We start from the raw sequence: 24,229 nt of genomic DNA on the forward strand, positions 1-24,229 counted from the left end.
AAGGTAAAAAGGAACGTGCGTTTGTTTTATGATCCAGCTGACACCGGATGTGCCACAGAGAGATCTTTTAACCCTAAAGAAGCGGCTGTGTTGCTGCATAGCTGGAGCCCCACAGCGGCTATTACAACGGGGCCACTCTCCCTATTCACCGAGAGAGGAGAGGGGAGAGCGCTGCTGGTGGAGGAGAAGGTTGAGGTGGGAGGGGGGAGTTTGGAGGGGATCGAGGGATGGATGGAGGAAGGAAGGAAGGGAGGGAGGGTGGGAGAGAAGAAACGTGTAATCACCCAAACAACCAGTTTTACCCGTTTCACCCCCTCTGGATCTGTGTCGCAAGGTAAGAAAAAGGCTACTTTGCTTCTATGCTGGCCCTCTCTGCACCATGAAGTGCACCGGCTGACTTGAGTGGGAACTCCTCTCCCACTCTGCAGTCTGCTGTGAGCTTGTCTGTCTTTCACTGCGGAGACCGCGCAGAGGCCGGAACGAGAGAAACACCAAGAGGTAAAACACTCGCAGTTTGTGCTTATTCTCATGTTTGTCGCTGATATGAAATGTGTGGACTTTAAAGATTTTAATGATTTAATGTATCTGCCTGGTTGAGGATCTACGGGTGCGACGTGCTGAGTGTGTGTGTTGCTGGGATTGTAATGCATGTGATGAGACAGCTGAAGACGCGCGGTATGAATAACCGCGTCCTCTGCGTCAGTGTCCAATCAGACGTCTTTGCGCCGCTGCAACTGGTGCCAATACGCATTTCCACACACACACCGCAGGCTACTGTAGCAGCCTATTGCAGCCTATGGCATACTGCTGAGGCTATCTGCACCAATCAGAGAGCGCGCGTGCAACTTTTTTTCCTGCTTTTTTTCAGGATCGTGATGACAGTTTCTCCTCCTTCAATATAATATTCGGGTTTTAGTAAACTTCTAACGTCCAAAGCTTTTCCACCATGACTGAAAAATTAACGTAAATGTGTTTATCAGTGTCGTGAAGCTGTTGTTCATGTTATACTCCGGATTGTCACAGCTGGATTATATTACTAGATTTGCATTTTGTCTTTTGTGACAGATACGAAATTTTAAAGAAACACCAATCTCTAACAGTTCTTCATGATGATTAATTCTTAATTATTTTTCAGTATTATTTCTGAAATTATACTTCAACTAACACCAATTAAAACCCTCAGTTTGTTTTTTCATAATTGTTTTTAAATACAGATCATGTACTTGTGTCGTCTAGTGAGCATCTGCAGATTTAAGATATTTGGCTGTAAAATGATATAAAGGTAACTTTGACCAAAAAGGTGGTTGTTTTAAAAATGATTATTTTATTGCCTTATATATGTACAGTGGTGTAGTTTACTTCTCAGCTGCCTGATCATTTTTCTATTTAGTGCAGCTCTGATGAAGAGGAGGGAGCCTCCCTTGTGAGTGTATTTTAGTCACGCTTATTATTAGAGACTGTGAAACCAAAGCAGCTGATTACCTGAATGACATGATATAAGATGTTTCTTTTTCTCAGTGACATGTTGTCTAGCTTTGCTCTGTGCTGCACATCTTCATTGGATATGTAAAACACACACTCACACACACATGCACACACAATTTGATACATAATTGTGGACATCATGCATAAGTAATGACTGTTGTAGCTGGGACTAAGTGCTAACTGGCTGTGATCCTGCCCTGACAGAGGAGTGTTTTACGCTCACATTTATCACACAGTCACAGATTAGCAGACATTTGAATGTGTGTGTGTGTGTGTGTGTATGTGTGTGTGTTTCACGTCAGACATCAGTGAACTCATCCAAACATTTTCACTTATCATACCACGACCTGCTTGTCTGGCTTCAAACGCGTCCTGCTGAGATGAAATGTGACAGGCAGCTCGTGTACCTGAGATGAGTAAAATGTGATCTGACTGCTTCAAGCAGGCCTAATTGAAATGAATTGAATCAACCCATTTTCTTCTGCTACTGTAATTAAATTAGTAGCCGCGGTGTAATTGGACATCGAGTTGGCACTCAAGAGGAGATGACAAAATGTTCATTGCTGCCACCGAAGGACTATGTGTCAAATTCAGTGTGAAAGGCAGAGCCCCAAATGCTGGCTGACATGTTGACAAGAGTGGTGCTTCACTGGACGAGTCCACAAACAAAACTAAACAAAAAGAGTCCTGATTATCTGCTGCTCTGTGACACTGTCTTGTGTGGATGATACATGTAGAGATGTGAAGACAGGTTGTTAACAAGCATATTTAATTTACCTTCAAATACATACTCTACAAACGCATCTTTTAACACCCACAATTCCCTTAACTTCTTCAGAAAGCACTAACATTTTAATAGTTACAGTGTGAGATTTTAGAGTCCGACTGAACGAAGATGTCTCATGGTTAATTCCAGGCCGCAGATAAAATATGCTTTAAAAAATGACAATGAAGAAAAATACGGATTAGGAACCGTCAGGAATGGGGACCGTTGGTGTAAAATTTTATGTATAAGTAAGGAAAATATAACATTTTTTGAATTTAAAAAAAGGCTATTTATCAAATCTGACACTTTTAAACTTGTCCCCCACTAAAGTAAAGAGGTTTGACTTCTTCACGGGCCGTGGCCATCTGTGGCTCCTAATGTCGTTTACATGAACGATGATGAGCAGAAAAGGGCTAAAGTCGCTTTGATGACACTTAATCTCATTGGAATTCCTTGTCAGGTTTGACCTTGGAAAGATATTAGCCACTCGACAAGTGAATGTGTGTGTGTTTGTATGTGAGGGGAGAGGTGCCTGTGTGTCTCTGCCTGTATTGGCTCCTGTGTGTTTTGTAAAATGACTAAATACAGGCGTTTCTAAGCTGTAGCTTCATCACAAATAACATTTTAATCATGTAAAACCTGTTTGTTTGAGAGTTTAGGTCAGAGAACGTCTCTTCGTACTGTCTTTGTGGAGATCGAGCTCTCCTCATGTGTTTGCAGGGGGGGACATGCATGCATGTGCCTGAGAGCAGCCAGCAGCCAGAGCGCTGTGCTGCAGGGATCTGTGTGCCACACAGTCTGCTCAATAGAGGCCTCTGAATTTTTAAACAGCATCAGTTACTTCATACTGTCATTGTTTTGGCACCATTTGCCTTGCTTAATCCTGGTAAGTGCATATCTACACTGTACTCCTGACAGTGTAGAGGTGTATGTGTGTGTGTTTACTGGCATGTGTGTGCAGAGACAGGTAGCATTGAGAGATTGTATATGTTGCACCATCACACAAACTAATGAAATTTAAAATTTTAGCGCAATAGCTTACCATCAAATCAAAGAGCAGCATTTGCATGCCCTTTGCAGTGATGGTGCTTGCTTTAGAACTGTCTATACATGTATTTGTGTGTGTGATGCCAAAGTGCATATCTGTAGAAGCATTTGAGTGTGCTTGACACCATAGAAAATAAGAGAAAAGAAGTAAAACAAAAGACGAGGAGAATGATGTTCAGTGTTCACAAGGTTCTCTATATATTAGAAGGCAGCCAAGCCCGAACAAATGAAACAACTCGCTGAGGTCAGAACTGCATGTTTGGGCATTTGCTCTCAAAACGACTGCTTCCTTTCAGCCAACACTATCTTCCATCTATCATCAGTTTGATCCCACTACAGCGATACAACAATACAAAGACGGAGGGAGCTGGATTGAAAACTAAAAAGGCCTGCAAGGTTTAATGGTATCAATTAGAGTTAAACTGATTCTTTCACTCAGGTAACTGAAACTAAAAAAGGGCTAATTCTAACTTCTGCTGTGGAGTCAACAGGGAAATTAGGTCTTATAGTTTGTACACAACCACGCTTTTTAGGTGCGAGTTTTAAGGAAAAAGTGAGGACAATATGCAGTAATGTGTGTGTGAAACAAGAGAACCGCGAATTACAGCACGTTGAATGAAGAATTATGAACACATAGGATGATATTGAACATGCACGTGTTTTTCGCAGAACTCTACAAGTATAATTTTGATCACACCATTAAGTGAAAATTCAGAGAGTCAACTTGTAAAAGTCACACGGATTTTAAAGATGAAGAGACACATAAAGGGAGATGCTTTAGCCTCACACAGATTTACAGTACTGCATGCAGCGGTATGTCCACAGTCCTTCAGCTTTTCTCTTCCTCGCTTTGTCGTCGTCTCCAGGGAGAAATATTTGCACAGCAAACCCTTCTCTGTATAGTTTCTATGCTCTCCCTTCTTTGTCCCTACGCTGACTTATTTATGGTAACCCGCTAATGAGCTACACGGTCTTTTGTAGTGAGAGACAGCGTGTGTAAACATTTAGATTTTTCCCCTCAAGTACACGGCGAGATCCACCAAATTAAAAGGCACAAAGTGAAATGAAATCACAGAGCAACCTAACACCTGATCAAACACAAGGTTACCCATGCAGTGTTTTGTGTTTTGCCGTGTTAATGCCCTATGTTGCTATCAGTCTGCCGTGTGTTTTGGAGGACTGCCAGCCAGAGGAGGAAGAGCACCTATTTTGTGGAGAGGTAATTGCTACACAGTAGCCTCTGATTGCCAGGATCTTTCACCGGGAACAGCCCCGGCTCCCTTTTCACTCGCACCGACAGCCTGATTACAAATCATCTTATTGATTTGATGAGTGCAAGATGTTTGCTAATAACTGTTCTCATACCATCTGTTAATCTTTGTTGTGATTAAAGAGGTAATCCCAATACCCATTATTCCCAATGACAAGAGCGGGGATCGTTCTCTTACACAAGCTTTAGCCCTTCACAGGCCACGCAAGGCTGGAAAAAAAAAGAGGGAAGGGTGGGGGCTGCAGGGGGTGCAGCACCAAGGATATCAGTGATCTCCGAATGCAATTGAGAAATCTGCTCCACCTTCCACATAACAAACGCGATACACACACACACAAAAAAAAAAAAAAAAAAGAAAAAGAATTACACCCCTCGCTAAAAATCCATTACCTCGTATAATCACGCAAAATGATTTTTCTTAAATATGATAATAAATCACAGGCTGGATCAATAGCCTGCAGACCAACTGCTATGCCCTGATAACGTATCAATCAATATTTAGTATTTAGATTTTAATTAATACCTCGGCAGGGCTTGGAGCCTGTTAACACTGAGAGAAATATAATCTGTGATAAAAATGGACCAAAGTGAAAAGAAACAGATAAATGTGAATGTGGCGCTGTTAGCATTCCACAGTTGTTCCTCATATCTGTCATTGATCAGTCAATTGCTTCGTCGTGATTAAGGACCCTTCAGAATCAAGCCTGGTGTGTGTGTGTGTGTGTGTGTGTGTGTGTGTGTGTGTGTGTGTGTGTGTGTGTGTGTCCGTGTGTCCGTGTGTGTGTGTCCGTGTGTGTGTGTGTGTCCGTGTGTGTGCGATGCATAGGGGAGGTATGTACGTGTGTGTTTACATGGCAGTGTACTCATCGATCATGCTTTGCAAGGATGAGCTAAGCTTCAGAAGCACCTGCTGCGATTCGTGCATACAGAAGCTCACAGACCAACATCATGTGTTGGATTACGGTGCCATCGCTTTGCTTCAGGAGCCTTTTTTTTGGCTGACTCTCTGTGCCACTCTGCAGCGTACAGTAAAGACCTGCAATTAATTGGCCGCTGCACAACTCTGACAGAAACACTTAGGCAAATACTTTTAGAGTGATGCATTAAAGTCATTGCATCTCTAATATGCACGCAATGGCTCCTCTGTAAGCTTTTCTTAAGGTTTTAAGTGTTAAACACTGGACTGCCAACTGTTTTTCAATTGGATTGACTCTTGTGGCATTTGTAATTGGAATCCTTTTTCTTTATAAAGAGATTAAAATAGATAAATATAGAAACAGACAGGCAGAGTTTGACCATCAGGATCTGCATGGATAACACAAGATTAATAAGACACATAGATAAACAGGATTCTGTGCTAATCCTGCTTTGAACTAGTGCATTTGACTTGTAATCTGTTGTCATCCAGAGAGCCCTGTGCTGCTTAGATAAACAAACACTCATTAAAACAAAGAGGTGTTATGGATCTTCATCTTCCCACTTTTTGAAACTTTGGTTATAATATTGCTGCATAAAAAATACATTACTGGCACAAGTTTAGCAGACAAATTTTTGGATCAGTTTCAGCTAGGTTGTATGATAAAAAATTAAGCCCGTCCACGGGACCTTTACCCCCTTTGTTATTTTTGCAACCCAGGAATCATTGTCTGGTGGTTTTGCTTATGCGTTCTTACAAAAGTATAATTTTGCACCACACACTCCATTAAAGTGTTGTATAAAAAGCCTGCGCATGCTTTTGGCTGAAGGCCGCGCCAGGTCCCAGGTCGCTGGAAAGCCAAGCTGTGATGTGAGCTAACAGGACATGTGCGTGTTGTTCAGGGGTTGCGGCTGGATTTAAGTGTCCCAAGGCTGTCTGCTGTCTAACCGGGGTCAACAGGATATAAGGCCACAGCAAGTGCTGGCCTGAGTGGTTAGTGTGTCTTTTGAGCTGATCCCCGACTCACACTGTCAAATTGGCACATACCGGAGGCCACACACACGTAAACACACACAAGAAGGTCGGCTGAGGTAACTTGGGTGGCAGTTGTGGTTGGTGTTTGTGTGGTGTTTTCTACACCTTATCTTAAGTGAATTACATCTGTGACCCGTATATCCATATGTTATCTCATTACTTACGTTAATCTGTATTTTGGGGCATTTTAAGTCTATTTTGTGCTTCTGAGACAATGCAAATGGAATAATGTTCAAATTGTATAAACTTTTAGTGAAAATAAACCCAGTTTTCTTGACGCACTTCTAAATTATGATAAAAGGTAACCAAAGTTTTTGGACAAGAAGTCTAAAATTTCCCTTCTTATTACAGTACAGCCATCAAACTGCGGTTATCAGTGGTGAGCTGGCATATCAGCTTAGCTCTGTGGTAAAGCTCACACACCATGAGACTGGGCTGGATTGGCCAATCCCTATTAATCCCTTCTTACTGTTAGTTGGACAAGGTGCCAAGGAGGCCCAATGCAGGGCTGGCATGGGGTTTGTGTTAGCTGCTGTCGGCATTACTGTAATTGAATTAGAATGTGTGGTCTGACGTGCTACTTATGGTTTAGGTGAGGGCATGTTTTGCAGTACATGGCTGTGATAATCGTCCAAATTGACTCATGGGTAACATTAAAAGAACATTTCATCATGGATGAATTACAAGAAGTAAAGCCTTAATTCTGAGACATCATCAACTTTATGGACACAACGAGATGAGGATGAGTGCTGTATTTTATGCTGTTGGCACAGGTAGTCATTAGGTATTAGCTGCACTGCCTACTGACTAAAATGACAACAAGTGCTGTTTTTGAAATTAAAGAAGCAGAGTGATGTTAAAACACACACACACACAAAAATAAGAAAAATGTGTGATTCTTGAAGCAAATAGAGGGTGAAAAAGTATTTTGATTTTGAAAAACACTCAACTTCCATTGTGTAGTTCATCTCATTTAGATATACGGAATTGCAGTGATCAATATTATAGCATTAAAGCTGCAGTGAGAAACTTTGGGTCTGTGTTGATTTTGGCACTCCCTTTTGACAAAGTAGGCCATGTACATGCACAAGTGGAGTTGAGTAACAACCTCTCATCCCTCTTTCCTTAAAGAGTGGGTGCTATGCTTCCAATGCTTTCCTTATTTTACAGGTGGATATAAAGTAATAATGAAGGATGTTAATACCAAAGTGCAGATTTTCAAACTGCCACATGTTCATATGTTGTAAAAGTCCCATAATCTGTGCATAACAGCTAAAAAATCATCTGTTCTTAAGAAAAAAAAGAAAAAAAAAAAGAAAAAGAAAAATGCATCAGATCTTTGCAGGATCTTCATGAGACTTGCTGAAAGTATGAAGTCATTGCATTATGATTCCCTAACTGGCTGAGGATGTGGGCCTCAAACATCAAGATCCACCATAGCTCTGCCTTGACAGGCCTCCAGAGGGCTGTCCAATCAGAGGGAAAGGAGTCTGTGAGTAGGAAGTCTAAAAAAGACAGAAGTTAAAACAAGGTGTTTCAGATAGAGGCTACAGTAAGGGTTTTCCAAAACACCAGAGTGAGGAAGAAAAAAAGGATTTGTTTAATTTTTAATGTAAATTATATAAAGCTACTACCAGAGAGACACAATAGAGCCTCAAACACACAATACCCCCTCTGTAAACAATCAAAACCTGATACCTACCCTAAGCAGCAGTTACAGATATTAAAATAACCCTTATCAAAATAATACGCCTTACCTTCAGTTATCTTCATTAAAAGGAGTCAGTGTGTCAATATTAGTCTGTGTTGTGAACAGTCAAAGCCAATGTAAGATAGTTTCCTATTGTAAAAAGCTCACAGAAATCATTTCCTGGAATTCTAGTTTTCCTTAGAGGTTAAATGGACATCACATATACCGTAGCAAGGCTTTAGTTTCAAAAGGAGGTGGCCCAGGTTTCCTGCAGTCCAATGACCTTCCTTTGAATAAAGGCATAAAAGCCCCAAAATAAAACAACTAACAGTAAGAGCAAGAAAAAATCCCTCAAGAGGCTCTAAGTTGGACTGAGTTTGAGCTTTTCATCTGTGCCATTCATGTTTTTGTCTGATGATTTTTTGACCATCTTCCCATTAGAAGCAGGAAACACTGGGAAGTTTTTTTTGTTGTTGTTTTTTGTTTTTTTAAATTATTATTATTATTATTTTACCCCATGTTTTACCAAACAAACTTTGTATAATGTTTTTTACTTGTCAGTAATGTGAAACATTTAGCGTCCATGGAGCTTTATATTCCTCTTAGGGGCTGGAGTGGACCAAAACAGAGCTAAAAGCACAGACATTTTTCATTTTTTCAGTCACACACACATCCTTGTGTTTATCTAAATTTGCTGTTTGATAAATAGATCACTGTTTCTATCTTAAAACAAAATAATATTGAATGTCTTGGGGCTTGTTGGGCTTCTAACAATCTGCAGATGAAATCATTTTTTTCCTTTGAAAATATTAGCTGCCTAAAAAAGCAAATTTTCATTTAAAAATGTACATTAGGGAAGCACAAACTCTTGATTATATGATGAACCATTTATACTGCGACTGGTTTTGCTGCTTATTGCTCTATCACGGTGAAAAGTTAGTTGAGTTGTTGACTTAATCGCTCCCTGTTTATCAGTTCAGGGATGTTTTCAAACATCTTCAGATTTCATATGTGGAAGCTAGACATAAAGAAAATTCCAATTGCTGCATTATTCATGATCTTTTTTAACATCAATATTATATAATTGAAAAACTAATACAAGACAGAGCAGAGGCTGGAAAAACATTGAAATGGAGCGATTGAACTAAGGTTGATGGAGGGAATGAAGATGTTGGGTGGAGGAGGATGACGGACAGTTGTGGAGACAGGGTTGTTAGTTTACGTAGGCTGAGGGCTGAGTCGACTGGAAAATTTTGATCACTTTAATTTACTATATCCAGCGCTGCTTCTCTCCCTGTCCAGCACTTTTATCAAGCCCTGTGAGCCCGTATTGATTTTTTTATTTTCTGCCCAGGATAAGAAGACAGAGAGTTAGGGAGCTCTGGTGAATGGAGAACTTTCCTCAGATTGCTGCTATTCTCCAGCTTATTGCATCCTGTCGTTTGTAGTTTCAGATGATGTCCAGTACGCCAAGGCTGCTCCAGCCAATAAACAAGGTGACTAACAATGGAAGAGGGCCGGGAATGAAGAGGGGGAGACAAACTAACCAGCACACCACACACAGATAGAAACAAGGGAGGGGAGGCATTTTATCGCCTTTGTTTTACAGCAACGCTGACACTTTTTTGAGGACGTCAGGATTTATTTAGGGCTACTTTGAAATGATACATATTGGTTTAGATTTGGGTTCATATGTTATTGCGAAGTGAGTAAAAGGATAAAACCTTGCTTAATGTAATTTTTATTAAATGAAAAGTAAAATGTAAATTTTATCATCTCTTTAAATGACGCAATGCAAGAAAGGGATCCTGCAAAGGAAAACTATGAGGGATTAATACTTTCCTACAGGCTGCCATGTTTTTTCATTTATATCTTATTAGTACCAGATGATCTTGAAATTATTATCTATTTGTTGAATTTATGAATTTTTTTATATTTTTAAATCTGACAAACTCTGTCATCAAAGTTTAAAATTTGCTGGTTCTCATCATCATTGGATAATGCAACACAGTATGAGGCATTTTTCACTTGTATCCTGTCCCAAAATATCAGTTACCTTCTAAGAATTTGAATAGTTATTTTGGCACTGACGGCAAAAAACTGTTTAACTTTTTTTCTTCCATTTATTGTATTGTTATTTTATTGTTTCTGGTTTATGTGTGTCTCCCTGAGCAAAATTAATTATCACCTTTGCCCCAAAGAAAGTCAATTAAAAAGTAGAGGTAATGGTTTTTCCTTCAAAATGAAATGGGACCATGTTTTTTTGTCCCTGCTTCATTGCTTTTTCATAATGTGTGTATCAGACAAATTTAGTACTTTTCCATAAAATCTGTCTTTTTTTCCTCCATTTTTTAACCCTTTCCTTGTGGCTGTGTATTTGCATTTCTTAATGTTGGGTTTAGAGGAGGGTGTGTGTGTGTGTGTTTGAGGAAGAGGAGGAGTGAGGGGATGGTAAAGGAGAGGGGGGTTGAGAGAAACAGAGGGAGGAAGAGAGAGCGCGATTAGTGACAGTCTGATAAAAGATGTCTCCAAAACCCTAATTAAAATTGAATACCCCTGCAAATGCAAAGCAACATGCAATCTCCAGGTATTTCATTTAGAGCAACTATCTCAGCGCGAGCCTGTTTTTTATGTCTTTCTTCATTGAACACAAATAGCTATCCCCTTTCCTTTTATTTTTCACACTTCCACATCTGCCGCTGTCTTTGTCAAACCACACATTTGCTCCTCTCTCCCTCCCTTGATGTCAAACACAATGACAAAATAAAATCAAACTGAGTAATCCGTGGTATGTCCGCTTTTTTTCTCCAAAACACTTCCAAGGTTTGGCTCATTAAACCTCTGAAAAAAATAGAAGAGCTTCTGACACAGCAGTGAGCACAGCGCCAAGCACTTGTATTTTTATAACACAAACTTTCTCACAATATAAAAACAAACTTCACTGTATTTATTTAAAAATGAAATCAGTGATGTGAAATTGGAAACCGATTTTTATAATCCTGTTGATTCGCATTGTGTTGCACATTTTCAGGACTGAGTCACATCGCAGATATATAACTCAATTTATAATGAAAACTTTATCAGTGCTAAGAACAGTTGAAAATGTAGCTTTTTCATTTAATTCATTGTTTTTAATTTTTTTGTTTCTGACTTTTTTCCTTATCACATCTGTGATCATTCTTTGAAACTCTTGCCCCCTTCCTAAGGCCAGAGCTAAAATTGCCTCTTCACTGTTTCTAAATCCTGCCGTTGTTCTTCTTGTTACATCATACAAACCAGAGCTCATCCTTTGTCCTTGGTCTTCAAATATCTGCCGCACTTCAGTGAGTAAAACGAGAAGAGTGATTGCGCTGTACAGCGGAAAACCGTGTTTGAGATCTGACCTGTGTTGTGGCTGCAGTGGCACTTTCACTTCCTACTGTCTGGACTGAGACTGCCGGCCATGTGATCTAACTTCAGAGGAATCCACACACACTCACACACTGGCACTCACACAAACACACACACACACACACACACACACACACACACACGCACACGCACACACACACGCACACGCACACACACACACACACACACACACACACACACACACACACACACACACACACACACACACACTCCCTTTCTTTCTAACTGTTCAGTGTCATCAGCAACTGGTTGCCTGAGGTTAACCACCGATTTACAACACTGAGCCATTAGTCTGGGTCTGGAGCATAATGCATTATTATTATTGTACTGTAATGTTTAAGTCTGTTGATCCACAGATTAGCTTTCTCAAACATAACAAAGTCTACACATGTGTTTAGCAGTTTACTTCCCCATTGTTGGTTTCAAGAAACGTTATTAGATCTAAGTTTGGTTTTTCATGTTTCCTTTTTTCTTCCACAAAAGGAGCAAATGTCAGTGATACAGATATTTAAGCTTTGGCATGATATTGCATGCAACAGACAGCCTCTCACAAATGAAAATAAGAAAGGAATTCCTGAGAATTCTCCCTGCTGTGCAGTTTGTATGAGTGATTAACAATATGAAAGCTTGTGTTTTATTCTGCACCAAATGTGTAATGAATATCGTGTAACGCCACCAGTGGTGTGATGTGGGTTGTCTGAAACTGTGTTTCCTGACATTGAACATACGTACACGAGAATTTGTTTTTAATCGATGCAGTTATCTGAATAACAGACAACAATATGTAAACTTTCCTGTGGAGTACCACAGGGATCTATTTTAGGTCTTGACTTTTCAAATGTGTACAATGAAAGCATATGGAGTCTCAAAGTTATTGCAGGTTGTGTTATTTGATTAATTGATTTAAGATGGGACTTCAGTGCTCTAGCTGGGAGAGTAGGAAATTTAATTGTTAAACTTGAAAAATAACTTCTCTTTAGTTTTGTATGAAACTAAGTTTGATGTTTTGGTTAATCAAAAAAAACAAAAAACAAAAAAAAAAAAACTGGCTGCTCTCTTATACTTATGGGAGTTGGTACTGAAAGAGTATCCGAAATTTAAGCTGAGGGGTCATTTTACCTATATTTGATAAAAATAATTTAAGAATGACAGAGCCAGGAGTGAAACCAGTGACCTCTGTGATGGAGGCTCCGTTAATTGGAAGAGGGCTTTGAACCTCTAGACCAACATTTCAAGGTGTGATCATGGATTACAAACTATGATGACAAACTAACATAGAAAGCTCCTGTAGCTCAGTAAAAAGGAAGCATCTGATATTCCTTATTTCATTCAGTTTGTGGTCATTAATGAGGTGATGAGGGTTGTCTCTTTTTTTTCTTCCTTTTCTTCTTCTTTTTTTATTTCTTTTTTGAAAAAAAAGTCTATCTATTTATTTATTATTTATTAATTATTTATTTTACTGCTGACTTATTTTAGGTATAGTCACATTAGCAACAGTAAATGCTGATTTTTTATTAAGGAGCACCCGTCATGTGGATTCCAGAGACAGACCACCAGAGTGTTTATTAAAGCAGGATTGTATCAGTTCAAGAACAAGGAAAAAATGGAAAAGGAGGATTTTTCTTGGATGCATGCGTTGAAAAATTCTCAAGCAGATGAGTATTTATGTGGAATCCTTTACTAAGTGATAGCCTTGCCTGAAACAGAGAAGTAACATGTTTCCCTTTGCTAATAATGGGTGAGTGTTATCAAAGAATCTGAAGACACTTATGTTTTTCTTTTATGTCACATTGCTGGCAAAGTAATTTGAATTTGACGGATCGTCAGTTTCTCATGTCTGTTTGTGTTTGGAGTGAAGGACAGGCAAAATTTGTCTTATTCCCCTATAATACAGAGTGTGTTATAAACTGTGAACTTTTATTTATTTATTATTATTATTTTTTTAAATTTCATTTTCTTTGCTCTGCTCATGGTGATGTTTCTTTAAAAGAAATAGCACAAATCAAACCTTTGAGCCGTGGATGAAACAACATTTTCTGCTGTGCGTCTGGAACACATTAATGCAGCAAGTACAACTGAACACACACAACTGTGATACATCCCTTTACTGACCTAAAACGATGTCACTCTGCTAAGCTTTCTCCTAGAAAGAGTTAAACTTTCTGAACTAAGCAGCAGTATACAATGTATATCTATCATCTCAACCTAAAAAAATGAGGGGCTACAAAATAAAACTTCACAAAATGTATTTTGTCTTGATCTAACATGAAATTGAAGTCCAAAACAGCTGTTAGCAGCCAGTATCCAATAACTTTCAAAAAGCCCAAACAGCCCATACTTCATATTTAGAGCTTACGCCTATAATCATTTTTTCATGGCTGCCTGCAGAAAGCAGAGAGGAAATTGCTCTGGTTTAAGCTACCGTTTAGTCATGAGGATATGGTCAATTTGGTCCACTGCCAAAGCCATGCCCCTGAGTCATTTTACTGTATGTATTTTCTGTCGTCTATTCCCAGAACACCGGTTGAATCATACGGCAAATAAATAAATCCCCAGCACAAAGAACTGAAGGTGGTGAGCAGTAAACGTGTGTGTCAAACGCGTTTGCTTTCCTCTAAACCGCACAGAGGAGCCTTTTTTTAACCTCGCAGAGAGTTATTAACTTTGCAGATGATATCTTGTCATGTTAAATATCGATTCCTGTCATCATTAGGGCGTAATAATAACCAGCACTTTGGCTTGACAGTTTTGTTATATCTGTGAGGAGTGACAGGCCCATGTGCTAAAGACATGTTTACTTCACTCAGGGATCAATAAATGCTGAGAGCCAGCATGAGAAAGCATAGGCCCTTACCAGAGTTATCGATGCACGATGTATCACATTATGAAATATACGTAGGAGGAAGCTGCCCACAAGATTAAGGAGTCCTCATAGATCAATGAAGAGCATGAGCATTAATATAGTGCTGCTGCCTCCCTCCCCTGGACACCCCAGGTTACTTTAGCTCTCAGGCTGAACACTGATCCTCGTAGACGTGCTTTCGCGTCAGCTCGGAGAATTAGATTTGCCTGTTGGTGTCACAATCCAATATCTATCATTCAAAGGATTCTTTTCACTCCTATAGACAAAGGTCTCACGTTGTGGGCTGGAGCAGAGGCCGCAGCGACAGAGGGAACTGTATCTCTTTTAAGATTTTAAACTTTAAACTGTGTGCACATGTGTGTATGTTCCCTTGTGTGAGTGTGTGTGCTTTGACCTTGAGACTGGATAAGGAATGGCCCATGTGGCTCCTTCATGTAATCAGGAAAGGTTCCCTCACACAGTAATTTTAGTGTTTAATCCCTTGCTGAAACTTAGCTGTCTCCATTTAGCGCTTTATGCTAACCCTCATGAGCGCTTGTTTCTTTTGTCTAAATTGATTCAAAAGAGAGACAAGCCTTCCTTCCTTTACTCCAAATGCTCCACAAACATGATGTTTGCTTGACTCATAATTATTTTAACCACAACCATTCGGCCTCATATGCAAACTCAGTCCGAGAACATAATTTCCCACAATGCACGTCAGCCCTATATGACCCTCTCATCTGAGTATGTCCCTGCTGTGGAGGACAACGGAGGCGTGTTGTCATCCAGCTGACCCTTGAAGTGGCCAGATGAAGGGCGGAGGAGGAGGAAGAGGAGGGGGGGTAAGGAGGAGGGGTCGAAGGGTGGAAAGGAAACTTGGGCCAAGGTCAAGAAAGCTAATTTGTTTCCTGCGTCCCCTGCCGTCCCTGAGAGGCAGACCACACACTGCCCGTACTACAGGGCTTTAATGTGGTGATGGGTGCATAGCAAGAGACTGAGCTCATCAGCTGCTGGGTACTATATCAGACAGGAAACAAGGATTCTGGGCATTGTAGTCTCTGACTAGCATTTTGTAGAGGATATAATAAAGACAAATTCACTGCAACATAAGAAAAGATCGTTGTGCTTGAGCTATTATAAAGGAAAGTAGATCCCCAGTGTTAGCTTCATATTAAACAATTGGCTCTTTCTTTTCTTTTTAATTAAAAAAAGAAAGAAAATATGGACAAAGGGTAGTGAATAGAAGAAAACTGTGAGTTTTGGAAACTTTCTTAAAAAAAATCAGATACAGTAAAGGTCCTAAAATGGTTCTTATGAAAGTTATACTGTTGCATGTCCCGAAGATCTCTGGTTTCAAAGTGATTTATCAAAAAAGTTGGGTTAAATTTGAATTTAAAAAAAATATATATGTTTTTTTTGCTTGGAGGTTGTTTGCTTTCATATATTTAGTATGATAGAAGACTGGGCAGTGGATAGAGCAGGAAACAGGGTGAGATTGGGCAGTGACATGTGGAAAGGGGCTGCAAGTTGGACTCAAACCTGGGCCATTCAAAGGCCAACCTCATGAGCTGCTCGACCCAATCGATAGACCAGATTATGACTACAGCATTTTGATGATAAAAGGGAAATCAAAGAATAATAGCTGTGGTGTGACTATTCAAGGGAAGAGGTTAAAGGATGGGCTAAACTTTATTTTCCTCAAGGGGCAATTCTTCTTACAGCCAGCAAGAACAAAACACAGTAACACAGTAATCACAAGTACAAACAGGCTTCATCATATTGGTGAAGAGTCTCATGGTGACAGGAAAAGATCATTTTTATGACTGTTAATCCCAATTCCTGGCAACCCTGGATTTCATCTTTAAAAATATTGACATTCAAATCTTGTTCCTTCAGATCTAATGCTCAGATTGATTTTTCATACAGTCACATGAGACCAGTCTCTACTAAGAGACCAGACCAGTTCATGAGTATACTGTTTAAAGAAGAAGAAGAAAAAACAGATGGGGAGGAAAAACAAAGCGCCTCTATTGAACTATCAAACCAATAGTTTCCTCATGTTGTTATTACTCACAGTAAGAGGCTGATTCAACATCAAATTTCCAAATTTCCCACTTATATGCAAAGGCACTGTTGTGGGTAAAAGTGATACAACGTGGCCACCTCATGTGTTCAATAAATCTGATGTAATATCGTATTTACTGTAAGAAATGTAGTTAGTTGTAATGTTGAACATTATTCTAACTGTAGGGCTGGGGGAGCCAGAGTTCAACAGGTGATAACCTTAAAGCTATCGTCCCTGCAAAGGAGGCCACACTTACATCCTGACAGCCAAACCTGCACCCTGAATAGTGAGTTTGAGGTGTAAGCATGGACAAGAAAAATGACTTGGAAAGCTCAGATGGCACAAGTCAAAACAGAAGTGATTGTTTTGAATAAATAGAGTTTTGTGTGGAAGGATCAAGTTGTGAGAATTTTCCTTTGTTCCCTTGTTGGCAAAAGTTTGGGACAAAACAAACATGAGAAAATCCAATTGCTGTTTACGTTAGAGCCCTTTAACATTGACTTAAAAAGAGAAAACTTCAAAAAATATATTCACTAAAAATGTTTATTTCTTTTAAATGATCAAATCAGATAAGAGTTCTTGCTCATGAAAGTTTAAGAAAAAGTATAAAGGAGCAACTTGTCCCCTGTCGTCGTTAATGTAAGATATAATGCTTCATGATCTCTAATGTTTTTATCTGTGAACATTACAAATCAGGGAGCTGTCATTCTTACAATATGACTTTTGACTTGTGGGTAATCTAAATCAAAAAGCAAATTATCAGTTTGGTATTTATTATGTGCAGCTTGTGTAGGCTCACTTGTATGAATAAGACTAGAGGTGTGTGTATGTGTGTGTGTATCAGCGATACAGATAATAAAAGCATATGTTGAAACTTCCTCCAAAATTTTCAAGTCAAACTTTTCAGAGAAGTGTCATGAATAATTTCCCAACCTACAACAACATTAATTCTTTTTTATTATGTAATCTTGTCATTTTGATGATTTACGTTGATATAGCAGCAGGCCAGCTCCTGTCGTCCATCAAACACTGAGTGGTTTACATGACACCAAACACTGTTTTGCAGCTCAGTGCTGGCTGCTTTTAGCAGTCAAAGTCAAAGAGGAAATGAATGTATTTGCCACCTCAAGGGCACACATGGAACCTCAGAGGAACCTGTAAAGCAGTGGTTAATCACTGTCTGCATAAAGCTCTAGCCTTCAGTGGGGAAAAGCCATCAGCTGTGGAAGTGAGGAGTTCAAATTACCGAGCTTTGACAAAAGCCCAACTCTGTAATTCAAGATAAATCAGTGTGTATAAACATTTATTTATCAGTGAATACTCAAAGAAAGAAAAGATAATTCAGTATTTGATTTATAATCTTTCTTAAAGAATAGTTTTCATACAACTAGAGATAAGTTTTCCAAGTTTGTGATGGATGAATATATAGATTAATGGACTCAAAGTAACCAAAGAGATGAGTTTTTTTTCCTGTCTTTTTAATTAGCACCTGTGAGCTGTTTCCCATTAACACTGTGCACATTAAAAATCCCTCTGCTTTTTCTAATTAAGTAAAGTGGAAACAGATTAGATGGCTTCTTTGAACAAAGGTCAGTGATTGCACTTTGTCTCGCTCCTCTGTTTGTTTGTTTGGCCGGCACCAGGAGAGAGGCGGCCACTTCTCCTCAGAATGTCACTTCACCAATCACTGTTTGTTTTACGGAGCAGCCTTCGTCTTCATCTCCTCTCTATCCTTTCTTTATTTTCAAAGTATTTGATCAATAGATAAAGACGTGCCTCTTACTACTGTCTCTGATTCGTCAGTTTTTCCTTTTCATACAAGCAAAAGTATATTGTGCTCCACAGGTGGGGCACAGGCAGAGATGTGATATAGATTTTCCGCTGATATGATTATAAAGCACGCTGAATGTCAGATTAAAGCTGGGCTGATGAAAGATAGGCATCAATCAGCGGCGTCTCTGGAGGGGCTGCAAGGCATGACATGGTTGTCAAGAAGGAGGAATATGGTGACTCATCCCTCCTTAATCTCTCTTTCCTGGCCGATTGATTGGACTTTCATATCCATTAGTCGGGCTTTCATGGCTGCTGTAATGAATGGGCAGACCGCAGACATACTTCAGGACTAAACTTGTCTCTTAGACAGGAAGAAAGAGACATCAGGAAAGATGTGAGTCACACAGGTACCAGAACCTGTCAGTGAAGTTCAGAGATTTTCATGAACAGTGTAAACATGGATTACATAAACATCATAAATGTCTTTTTGTTACAGTCAGAAATCACTATATTGATGTGTCTTTAATTTTTTTCACTGTATGAAAATGTGTTTGATTCAAATCCGTTTCCAAGAAATTAGTCCATATTCTCCTAATTTGATTTGTCAAATAGGCTTGGAAGGAATTACACTTTCTGCCTGGATTATGTTAATGGGCAATGATTTTCCAGCAAGGAAAGGAGCTACTGGAAGGGCTTAGTGCTGGACTCAGTTTGGATCTATTGTTCTGGATGTCGTAGAGTTTATTTATATTTGGTCAATGAAGCAAAATAATCACAGAAACATAACAAGAAGCAGCAGCAAAAGTGTTTCACGCTTGAGTTATTTTACACACAGGCGGCAGCAGAGGGATGAAATATGCATAATACTTTTTAGATGATTATTTGGTTCAAAGTAAAGTTATGAATACTTTGCAGATGAGCTTAATTATGTTTCACTTTTTCAGAAAACACTTTTTTTTCTGATGCAGACTGTTAACTAATGTAGATTTACAGGAGCTTTTTCATCCCTTTGTACATAGAGAGTAAAGTTAAACGGAATGGTAAACAGTGTACAGTATGTGGGCACATCTCTCGCCAAGGAAGCTGAATCTGGATATATGTATACATTCATAAAAAGTTTGCTTAATTTCTGCATTTAGGGAACAAAAGCATTTCAGTTTTTTGTTTTTATTGTGATTTTTTTTTTTTTTTTTTTGGGCAGGCTAGCTGTTAATTATTTAGCCTCAGATAGGAGGCTGATGATAAGTGGGTAATTAAGTTTTTCATCTGCTTGTTCAAACATATTTGTGCTTTGTTTTGTTGTTGTTTTTAATGTGTTTGTGCAGCAGAATAACACATTTTTTTTTGTTTTTGAAAGATAAAAAGAAGTGCCAACTTATTCATTTCTTTATATCATTACTGCTCTGTAACAGTCCCTAAGCATCAAGGGAATGAACGTATAATTAGAGGATGCAAAGCTCTTTGATATTTTGCCTTTATTTATCTATTTTTTTTTAGCCTTTTTGCACTTTGCCACTATCTAAAGTCACTTTGCATTGGAGCAGTGTTCAGATTTTACATTAAACCCATCATTTACAGAAACAGCTCTCAAAGTGTTTTACATCTTACAATGTATCCAGTTTATGCTGTTATTGCTTTCCTCATCTTGCACCTATTGGCGTAAGTGTTTAGCACACCATCGTAACTTCTCAACAAATTTGCATGTTTTTTTCTCTCTTTGTATAAATATTAGTTGTCACAAAGACAAATTCATCAGGTGTAAACCTGTTGGATTCTGATTTCTGAAATCCCACATAGTTTGAAAAACTTCATCTCAACCTTTTAAAACCTCAGCTTTTGTCCGGTGTGCAATTTTTAATTCACCTAGCTAATTAGGATAAGTAAGACCTCATAAGTATAATAACTAAACTTGGTCTTTGTATGGGAAGTTTGATTATTTGTGTTAAAAGTTCTGTATTAGTTGTTAATAGTGTTAATGAACTTAAATACGCTGTTTGTTTTTTTTTCCCTTAAAACAGGTTTAATGTTGTGATTTCACCAAAAGATGATGTAGGCAGTGTCCCTAAATGTGGCTAATTGGTCAATCTTAAAAAAAAATAAGTATCATGAGTCTGAGAGGCAGAAATGTAATGTCCACATACTGTATGTAGACGCTGAGTTTTAAGAGGTTAAAATAAGATATGAGTAACTCATCCCATGCTTATAGAACCAAACAGCTCTGGAAGCACGTGGGCATGTAGAAATCCTCATTAACTCAGACATTTTCTGAACAACAAGCAGTCATATGCTTAACACCCTGCTCTTTTCCCCAGTTTTGACATGATTCATCTCAGTGGGATTCTTATTGGTACACTGTGGGATGATTATCTGCAGCACATTCTTTCAGCCTGAATGCCCTCCACAACACCTCAGTAAAAAAAAAAAAAAAAAGTCAGAGTTACGCATGAGGAGAAGCTGACAAAGAGAGCCAGACGGGAAAGAGAGAACGACAGAATTTAATAAAGTTCAACAAGGCAGAAAGGATTGCACAAGCAGTGAATAGCGATTCTGCTTTTTCCTCCTTTACAACTTCTGCCTACTTAAACACTTTTACACCCCCTTCTTTTATCTGCGTCTGCATTCACTCAGAGAGCTGGACACAGAGGGAGACGCTCACTCCTTTTTTTATTTGAATGTTGACCGAGGATGGCCACCATCTGTGCAAACTGTCCCACTCCCTGACTCTCATGCATCTCCTGCCATAAATATCAGTCTGAGCTCTACTTCTCAGATAATTCACACATCACACTTTATCTCCCCAGCTTTGCTCTGCCACTGTTGGGGCTTTTATTTTATCAAGTTGACACAAACAGAAGTAGTATATCATTTCCAGGAAACTGTGATTTCTGTCTAACATCATCTCTGTGGCATCTGCTGCTTTTGTTTTCCTTATTCCTCGTCATAAAAAAAACCCTCTTCAGTCTTTCCAGAAACCCAGCCTACACTTATCTCTTGCTGGGTAATCTTTTTTTTCTTTTTCCTCCGGTCACTGAAAAGCCTTCCACTAAGCTCAAACACACGAGGGGAGTGGTGGAAATGGGGTAGATGACATTGTTTCAGTGATATGGATGTGCGGCTTAAAGACAAAAGTGTTGGTTGAATGTTGTCATGTCAATAAGCCATCAGTCGCGCCGCTAACAATAAGTTAATGACTCCCCGGCAGTAATACATTTATGAATAGAGAAGTGTCTTCTTCAGCCCGGCGGGGGTGCCCATTAAAACAGAGCATGAACAAAATAATTGTGATTTGCAGATAAAATCCACTTTAGGACAGGATTCCGACTGAGGGATTGTTGAAAGAGCTGTAATTTTCCACTAAAACGTGACACACACTCACAGGAGCCCTGCTAATCAACTCGAGCATGTGTGTGTGTGTCTGCATGTGTTCAGATTTGTGTGCATGTGTGTTTGTTTTCAAAGTCCTCATCTTGCACTGCAGACTTATTTCAATATTGTAAATGCATGTAATGGGATACACTTGCTTTCCATAGGACAAATTTAGGTTTTTGTGGCCTTAAAAAGTATTTTTTAAGTTTCAACAAAACCATGTTGTAATTTGTAACTTAAAGTTTTAAATAGTAAAGACTTGAGAGAAGAGTCGTGCCTTGTGTTATTCAAGCAACATTTGCAATTTGCATACACTGAGACATGATGTGGCTCGGTTTTGTTTTCCTGTCTTCTGCCGTGAAGTACAACAGTCCCATCTGCATAAATGTGCAGCACAGTCTGTATCTTTGAAAATCAATCAAATAAAAAGATTATAGATGAAAATCCAAAGATTCACTCCTTTTACATGCTGCAGAAATGACTTCAAAATATGTTAATTTGGTCTTGAGTGCATCAAGTATTCCTCTGTCAGTTGTGCTCCTGTGTATTTGAAATTTTTGACACTGTGTTTCCTGACGAGGATGTCAAAATTTCACCCTGCGACTGAACTGTCCAGACAAAAATCCTGTGACATGGGGTCACAAGTACACATTGCTGCATGTCATGACAGTTTGCTCAAGCAAAAACATTAAGGAACCACAGTAGGAAATGATTAATATAGTAGTCCCAGACACATTTCAACACACTGTCTGTGCAATTTCATGCATTCACTAGAATGCATGAAAAGTTCTTTTTTTTTTCTTTAAAAAACATCACAGTGCAAGAAGAGAAAACTCAGGGTGAATTTATTTACTATGAAACAGGATGATGTTTATGAAATAAGAACAACACAGTGACTTAGCAAAACAGTCATGAGGTATATTGGACATGAGACTGTGTTGTAAGGTCCAGACTTCAGAGACAGCATTGTAATACCTTGCTCAAGTAGCACACTATTCAGGGTTCTTTTCCTCTGGACACAACAGACTTCAAAATAACATCTCATAATTAGAGCTGTCAGTGTTAAACTCTCTTTAGGGTCCTATCAAGGATCAAAATTCAGGGTCATTTTGCATGCTATTTTGTCCCCATAGGCCCACTGTAGTTAGGGTGCGGCAGTGACTTCCTGCAGCTGCTGCAATGGAAAATAACACAACTGATGGCACATATATAAATATATACTAACACACAGGTGGTTTAGTTGAGAAGTAAAAACCATGTACATAATATATCCCCGTGATACTTTGAGTAGTTTTAGCTGCTACCTACAGACCAAGCATACAGGTGTAGGCAACTTCATCACAAAACCTAGAGTGTGTGACCTGAACTGTTGAAACTGTGAAACTAAAAGTGACCGCAGCTTAGTCAGCAGTGTAAAAGACTCTGGTCTAAAGGATGTTTTTAAGTTGGTCAGGTTTAACCAGCCACACATACAGGACCATCCAAACTGGAACTCCTGAAAAGTGCCAAAAATGAAGTCTCAATAACTTGGGTTCACTGGATGCCAGTAAGAACCATCTCAGAATAACTACACAGTCTGTGATAAATTTGACTGGTCATTGCACTCCAGCTATGTAACAAAAAGAAAACAAAATACAGTCTTTACAGTAAGAGCAGCTAGCCAGTTTCAGACCACACCGGTGTAGCAGAGCAGCCTCTATTTAAGTCTAAAAGTCAAGATGAAAAAGTAAAAGTTATTGCTTTTATTTGACTGCCAAATTAAGGTTGTGGTAAATTGTACTTTATTTTGTTCACATATGATTATAACTGTATTTCAAATTCAAAATAATGGAATTTTTACTCCTTTGGTTAAAATGTGATTAAAAATATGATGCGATTACTTGCCATTTAAAGAATGAATTAGATAGCCCTGCCCATTATAATCGCAAAACTGAACTTATAAATTGTAAGTTGCATTTTCTTTTGAACTTGGTGAAATGTTGCAACCTGACCCATGTCACTGTTTCCATGTGAGGTTTGCTGCATCATGCTGACACATTTGTATGCTTTCAATGAACTTGCATTTGAACCTTCCTTTTTTTCTAGTATTAACTTTAAAAACTCTACATTTAAGAGGACAAACACCTAATTATTTATTTATTTATTTATTTATTCAAAGGGCCAGTGCATATGACATTTCACAATTGCATAAACGTAAATATGCCAGGGTTAGGCACAAGGCTAATTTTCATCTGGCAGGACAGAGCAGGGCTCATAACAGTAGAAAAGGATACATAACACAAATAGAACCATCCTGATGGTTCTATTTGCTTCAGGTTCAAAATGCTTCAGTGATGTCACAGATATAAACAAATGAATAAATCAATCAATAAATAAAAAAGTAATTAAAAAAAGAATAAAATAATAAAAATTAAATTAAGTGCTAAATACTGATAATATGCTACTCTTGAAGACCTCACTGTAGATCACTGTAAATCACATGACTTGAGTCTGCAAATGAAGTGCTTGAGCATAGCCACTTAATTTTCTCAAAACATTGTCATTGGATCTCAAATATCAG

At 38.8% G+C, this 24,229-nt stretch overlaps 1 long non-coding RNA gene across 2 annotated transcripts in view; it reads left to right on the forward strand.

Moving 5' to 3' along the window:
- The first annotated feature begins 266 nt into the window (after positions 1–266).
- LOC141800215 (uncharacterized) overlaps positions 267–24,229 on the forward strand; it is a 77,917-nt gene continuing 53,954 nt past the window's right edge. The window contains exons 1-2 of one of the 2 annotated variants that reach the window (XR_012599306.1): positions 267–334; positions 429–498. This is a non-coding gene — a long non-coding RNA (uncharacterized LOC141800215). The remainder of the gene's footprint in view (positions 335–428; positions 499–24,229) is intronic. The other variant, XR_012599307.1, reaches the window with a different exon arrangement.

The sequence above is a fragment of the Halichoeres trimaculatus genome, unplaced genomic scaffold (assembly GCF_033239565.1).
Source record: "Halichoeres trimaculatus isolate MK-OKI-2021-1 unplaced genomic scaffold, fHalTri1.1 fHalTri1_scaffold_12, whole genome shotgun sequence".
Classification (NCBI taxonomy): Eukaryota; Metazoa; Chordata; class Actinopteri; order Labriformes; family Labridae; genus Halichoeres; species Halichoeres trimaculatus.